General features: G+C 34.4%; 1 long non-coding RNA gene across 1 annotated transcript; it reads right to left on the reverse strand.

The window, feature by feature from the left end:
* Positions 1-3,999: 3,999 nt before the first annotated feature.
* Positions 4,000-4,525, reverse strand: LOC143204202 (uncharacterized). The gene is made up of 2 exons (XR_013007541.1): positions 4,358-4,525; positions 4,000-4,285 (listed from the first exon to the last, which is right to left on the reverse strand). It is a non-coding gene; the product is annotated as an uncharacterized LOC143204202 (long non-coding RNA).
* Positions 4,526-7,689: the final 3,164 nt, after the last annotated feature.

Genomic DNA, 7,689 nt, shown 5'->3' on the forward strand with positions numbered 1-7,689 from the left:
CTATTGGTTAGATAACTTAAGGGGGTATTCTAGTCAAGAAATTTGAAGAAATCGGTTTCTTTTTTTACATTTTCGAAACTTAACCCTTTTAAAGTTTCCTTAGTCCTTAAGGGGATTTCTCAATTTAATTGTTTTAGTGACGGGACAGCTAAAAGCGAAATTTAAACACGTTTTTCGAGATGGTTGACATGATATCTCGAGTTCGACTGAACAGATTTGCTTGACACTTGGTGTGAGCCTTTACAATATTCTGTAGTATCAAAATAAAGCCATAACAACGTATACCAGGCGTGCCCGAAAGTTATTACCGTGTTTTTCGAAAAAAAATCAAGAAAATGGAAAATTTGATTTAATTAAAGTATTGGCCATTTGATTCTATGTATCTTGCCCATCTTGCAGGCAATTTATGGATATCATCCCAAAAAAACTGTTTGTTCTTTGAGTAAAACCATTCATCAAGCGCATTTCTAACTTCCTCGAAATTGGCTGCTCTGCAAGCGAGTGTTCCATTGCTGCGAGAAGTGATAGTCGGACGGGGTAAGGTCTGGAGAGTACGGCAGCAATACGGTGCAATAATATATCCCATCCAAATTCTTCTAACGCTTCCTTGGCTGGTTTTGCTTTAGGAGACGGTGCGTTACCGTACTGTGAAATCGCCTTGTCTTGGGGACCATTCTGAGCTTTGTTTTCACGACTTATCAATGTATAGTTTAACTTGATCATTTGTTGTCGATAGTGATCACTATTAATTGTTTCAACAGTACGTAATACGCCACAGCCTTGGAGTTGATCGGTCGGCTTCGCCAGGTAATAATCATGATTTTTTGCGCTTAGAGTGTTCAAAATAAATACACTATTCATCATCCGTCACTATTAGATGCTGAAATGACTTCCGATCGTGCCTTTGACGCAGCATTTCCCGGATAATTTTTCGATTTTCCATTTGCCTGGCCCTCAGGTTATGCGACACCCATCTTCCCATCTTGTAGATTTTCCCCATTGCTTGTAATCGGTCACTAATCGTTTCTTGGGCCACATTTAAAGCTTCTTCCAATTGTTCCTAAATTTGGGTTGGATCTTCATTCGATAACTGTTGTAGTTCCGCATCTTCACACATTTTCGGCCCACCAGAACGTTCTTCACTGTTGAGTATGTTCATCTAAGTTTCTACCAGCAAACGATGATTTTTTCTTTTGATTAAGTAAGAAAAGTAATGCGTGCCGCAAATGTACGTTTTCAGGCATGAAAAAGAGGTATAAATCTATGACGGTGTTACTTTCGCAAAATATAACATGTAAAGCTTTGAAGCTTGATGTCAACAGAATAAAATGATATGTGTTTTTAACAACATATTCTTAAAGGGTTAAAAATCTTCGAAAATAAAATATGTTCTTCATTCTTCTAGACTAAAATAACGCCTTAATAAACTAATAGAAATGGTAGATATCACGATAATAATCAATGACGTAATGAATGTATATATCGAAATGGAAGATGAGAATTAGAAGACGGCACAAAAAGACTTACAACAATGTAGGATCGGCGTGCCGTCGAGGAAGAAGGTGCGGAACGAGAATAAAAAGGGGGAAGGAGAATGGCGCGAGATGGGACGTAAAAAAGGAGAAATAAACAGATTCGTGGATGTAGGTCAAGATTGCAAGTGCATCGGGCGAGCGGCCGGGCCCGGCGAAGAGAGAGAGTGCAAGAAGTTAGGACGCCTTTTCTCGGCCATTCTTTGCGCCCGTAAATTCTGGAACGTTCAACAACTAACCGCGCGACGAGATGCGAAATATAGGAAATGTGAGCGCCCTCCTCTCGACCGGTATCCGGATCGGTGACTCTACGTTCGCGGGAGAATTCGTGTCATTAAAAATAATGAAAGTCGAGAGACCGACTCCGGTACGATTTAAAATCATTAAAAAAATATTTATCGCTTTTCAGTCTTAGTTAAAGATATCCAAAAATTTCTCATATCTTATTGGAATTTTTTTTATTAATCTCTTAAAACTTCTGCCCTTGGGCAATAAGTATTATTATATGATTTTCGTTATGTAATATAACTATCCAGACATGTGGAACATCACTTCAGTAAGGGATCTACTGTACAACTTAAAATCTAAATCTTATTCTAGATACTATTCTAACTTATTTTAAAGTCCACCCTAACTTCCTCTATGTCTCTATTAATCAGTTCGTATGGTAGTTTGCGTTTGAGCTATGCACTACACTGTCGAGCACATTTAATTATTTGGCGAGTGCATTGGGATACACTAATAGTCTTTCAGAGTACTTTGCACTAATACTTTGAATCACACTCGTTATGGGTTCTAAGGGGATATCGCGCTGAATCAGTTTGTTGGAGAAGTAATATGGGGCATCGACACCTTATTCTGGAACCTCTAGAGGATAGCTATGTTATATTTGCTAATTATACCCCAAAGTAATCTAATTTTTTTTATAACATCTTTATTAGATACGCTTAGTATATTAATTATATATTAATTTATTACTACATTTCATTTGTACTTGGATTAATTCACAAGCAAGACAAGTGCGAGAAAACACATCAATATGTATTCCCCAATTATAAAATTATAATAAATTACAGCGATAGTTTACTCTAAAGGTATACACTTTATATAAGTTCGTATGGTTTGGTTCGTTTCAATCTCCTGACATCCTGCGCGCTGTCCAGCAGCTGTATTGCTTCCACGTTAGTTTGATTTAGTAATCTTCTTTCGTGTTTGAAGGCGAAATCTTGGATAACTTCGCAAATCCATTTGATTTCCAGGCCATCGTGCAGTTCTTTGTTGGTTGCGTAGCGATAAGCATTGGTAATCAATCGAAGAACCTTGTTTGGACAGCGTTGGATGACTAGTTGATTTGAATTTTTAGTGCAACCTAATATTTGCACCCCATAGGTCCAAATTGGCGTTATAATTGTCTTATAAATCAACTTTTTTGATTTTAGGCCAAGTTGAGATTATCTTCCGACTAACCAGTATAGTTGTTTTATGATGATGATTTGTATGATGTTTTGTTATCTAATGATAATTTAGATGTACGCCCTACATTTCGTTTAATTAATGCCAAGCTGTTTTCGTTTTGTCACTATATGTTTTTCCATGTCAAACGTCGATCAAAATGACGGACAAATTACTGACGGACAGGTTCTTCTACAAAGGGTGAATGTCACATGGGTAGATTTTGTTTCATTTGCTTGGATACGCCACTTTTGCAACCACAATTCGAGTTTGTTAAGATGAAGTTGGAGGTTTCTTGTGACTGATATTGGATCATCTTGTTATGATAAAACCGCTGTATCAGCATATGTTGCAACAGTAGTGTTTTTTGAGGTCGGTAGGTCAGCTGTAGATAATTGTTATAACAATGGGCCAAGAACACTGCCTTGCAGATTATTGTAATTTGAAAAAAATATATAATCAAGAAACATTGGGAGCCAAAAACCTAGATCTGGCGAATAAGTAGAATGTTATAACAATTAATATTAGCAGTAAATATTATAACGTGTATGCATTGTTCAGGTTACATGCCAACAAGTCTTGTAGGTTGTATTTCAGTATATATTGGGTGGCGAAATTATTAGTGACAATACTGAGATTATTCAATTTTCTAGTTTAATTGGACTTCTGTAACAAATCATTAGTTGGGGGTCTCTTATATATTTTTTATTCGTATCTACAATCTATTGGGATCATAAAAACTACAAAAATATACAAAAAATTATTTGTTTTAGTAATTTTAATATTTAGTGACGCCACCCTTTGATGCAATGAGAGATTCTATACATCAGAGAATGCTGTCAATACATGTTTTCGCATCTTCCTGAAGTTTAGAATTGTGATGCCATTCTCTGATGAGAGTTTTAATGAACTGCTGCTTGGTGGTAATCAATTCTTTTGCAATTGCCCGTCTGGTGAGTTCCCACATGTTTCCTATGGAATTCATCTCTGATGAATTCCCAAGGCAAAACTGTATTCTTTCCACCAAATTTGCTGTAACACTGGCTTTATGATACCGTGTCGAATCCTGCATAAAAATGTAGTTGTCGTCGATAGGGAATCCTTTATTGATCTGCGGTTGTAACTTATATAACTTGTATTGTTTTTGTAGCTTTGGTTGAGAACAGACCACACCGTGACACTAACCAGATGTTTAATCCTCTCTGCAAGGCAATCGGCGTGTAATTATTCACCAGAGCGTCACTTACAAAAGAGGTTTTTCCAAACAAAATTTGGAAGGTTGGCTCGTCGGAATAGCACACCTGTAAATTAATAGAATTATTACTAGAATATCGTTATTGACCAATTGTATTGTTCAAAGAGGTTATACTTACTCGACTACAGTCTGCCATAGTCATATTTCGACGTTGTCTAGCCCATTGAGTCGTTTCTTTTCCATGCTGTCGGTTAAGAGTAGTTTTTGGAAGGCCGTCGTCCTATTTGATTATCTTCAACCAACCGCCTCCGCATTGTCCTCTCCGAAATCTTTACACCCTCGTCGTTTATTGTCATAGTCAAATGAACAACGCTTGATTTAATAATTATATTTATAATTATTCAAACTTTTAAGGGCATATTTTATTACAATTTTAAGGCTTTTCTAGAAAATGTAGGCTATAGCCTACGATATACGTAATTAGTTATTTTCTATTGAATCATGTAAAATCCATTAAAACATGTGACAAGTGTATTTGTTTGAATGGACATAACATTTAAGCATTTTTTAATGAAAATATTATATAATTTTAAAACTATGAGTCCATATATTCAAAGTCTTTATCCAAGCTAACTTCATCTGAAAATAATAAATAAATTACTGATAAATGACAATCTGCCTTTATATACTCTCAGATAATAAATATATGATATATTATACGCATATATGGTGGATATTTATTGAGATAACTATATGATCCATGGCAATATCAAATATTAATTTCAGTACGTTAATTAACAAAAGATATTACATCCATAGTTGGTAGTCCATGCTATTTAGGTGTAGAAAAGCATTAATCTGCGATGTAAATGTTGTTGTACCGATAATATGGATCAAACCAAAAAACCTTATTCACATGTTTAATAATCTTTATCCCCATGAATATTGAATTATTAGGTATATTGTATAATAGATACATTTTAATTTTTAAAAAGTACCGGCAAGTGGTGATTAAAACTAAAAAGGTTCATTATGCATACAAATGTGTTGTATGAAGTTGCCAAAACTTTTATTAATTGGAATCACCTTCAGATATCGTCGCAAATTCTCTTTTATGTCTGCCATTGATTGAAAACGATTAACTCGAATAATATCGGTGTGGGATTATGCGTGTCTTGTTATGAACTCCAAGATTTTCTTTCCTCAAGTTATTCCTTTTAGGGCGATGTTTCTCTCCACTTTTTACGGTATTTATTTACCAGTTTCTTCTTTTTAGTGATGTTAACTTCAGTAACTTTAATTCCAAAACCATTGTTTGCTAGAGCATGGTAAATTTTTCTACACATTTCGACAGTTTTTGAATAAATTGTCCTGCTCCTTGCATATGTTTTTGATAAAGTCGATTCAGTATAAGCCTTCTACATTATTTTCAGCAATTCAGCACATCAAATACCACTTGGAATGCAGAATTTAAGACAAAATCTTTATTCTTTGGTTTCATCGATAATAAGTGATCGCAAAATACTGTTAAGACGAACTGACAACAATTGTACCAACTTAACGATAAAAACTAGTTTTACGTAATGTTTCAAATGACCAACTCTAAAACCAATGTAAATTAGCCATAATATATCTAATAATAATCATTTTTCCAAGTACATTCTATCTGGAAAATCGAAAAATATTCACAAATTGATAAATTACCAAATTAACGACTGAAGAGATCGAAAAAAAATATAAATATTGATGAGGTATTCACCATCGATTCTTCGATACATATTTATAGATTCTAAAATACGAAACAAAAAAAATAAATGAAAGAACGGGCGAAATGCTAAGCTGAATTGATCTCGAAAACCTAACGAGGCAACTCCTCCAGTGGAAGAGATAAATTGAAAACAAAATTACAACTTAATAATTCAGTGGTGATTGGGAATCGATCAAATATCAGGTTCGTGATATTCGCTGAAACTTTATTTGTTCATTATAAAAAAAACGCTGAAAGCGTGGGTACTTTATTAACAATTGTTTTATACTGTGCATGATGTATATGTACATGTAATTTTACTAATTAAAATCGCGGTGATTTTAATACTGAACCATTATAATGTTTGCAGTGAAAAGAGAAATGTTTAATACCATAAAGCAATAATTACGTAAGAAAGAGTCTTGTTTATTAGAATTTGTGAACTAATTGGGATTTTTTATTGCTTGCCCTTTTTCATCTTTATGATAACAGGCATACAATCATGTTTTAGCCGTTTTCTTACGAATGTTTTTGGAGGTAGTAGTAGTGGCTGATAGAAATAACACAGAACAGAAGGCCAAAAATGTATAAATATGCAGAATCGAAAGCCGAAACCGAACTAAACAATTATGAGAAACCGCTACCAAGGGTAACTGATGCGTCGAAAAAGAGAATAGTTGTTATGTAAGAGCAAACACGATCAACAATAGGTCGTTTTCATATTCACATATTACCAGCTTACGAAGATGTAAAAATGCTTAAAATAAGCTAAAGAAAGTGACTAGCGATGCTTAGTACTTTAGATAATAAATTTGTATCTCAATTATGTACAATAAGCCGCCTAATCTTGGAAAATAATCGACAAACCCAAAGTTGTACACTTGTTAGAATCTATTCTTTGAACATTCACAACACAGAAAAATCATACAGTGAAATGTCATAATATTTCTAATACTTATTTATTATTATAATTGTCCATGTTAATTTACGGCATCCATCTGGGTAGCAGCTTAAATTGGAAATATTACGTTGGACAAAAAACAAGGCAGGGCAGACTCAAAAATTACTCCAAAAATGACCCAAAATCAAAGAAATACTAGACCAATGAACTAAATTAACTTAATTAATTCAATAAGGCTAAAACAAAATTCTTTGATTAATTACCAACGAAGAACTATACGATGGACTGGAAATCACACAGACCTATAAAAATATCCAAGATTTCGCCATGAAACATGAAAAATACCATAGCAACGAGAAAACAATGCAACTATTGGAAAGCGCCCAGGAAAACAGAAGATTGAAGTGAACTAAACCACCTAAACTTACATAGTGCCTAAATGTTACTCACAACTGTTATCTAGGTAGTAATTTAAACTTTTGTCTGGCTCTATCTAATATATAAAGTGCATAAAGCAAATGCCCATTTAAATATTACCAAAGAACTGAGACTGTAGCTTGTTTAAAGTAAATTTCAGACACCATTAAATAAAAGCACAGATGTCGTACCGAATTCGACTCGAAACTGAAATAATTGGAGAGGAATTTTAATTTTACGAAATATAGATGGGCTCCTCAGCAGTATGGCAGTGCGTTGGTATTCGTACGAATAAGTGGCAACAGGGCTATTTTACCGGCTCTGGTATTTTTTTGGTTCTTTTCGAACAAGCACGTCGCCATGCTGTGGATACCCGACAACTGAGAACATCGCACAATACTTTTGTTCTTTAACAAATTTTACGACATTTTCTTTCTTTGTATCA

Source organism: Rhynchophorus ferrugineus, unplaced genomic scaffold (genome assembly GCF_030347505.1).
Source record: "Rhynchophorus ferrugineus isolate W39M unplaced genomic scaffold, kcgeb_rfMv2 rfM10, whole genome shotgun sequence".
NCBI classification, from domain to species: Eukaryota; Metazoa; Arthropoda; class Insecta; order Coleoptera; family Curculionidae; genus Rhynchophorus; species Rhynchophorus ferrugineus.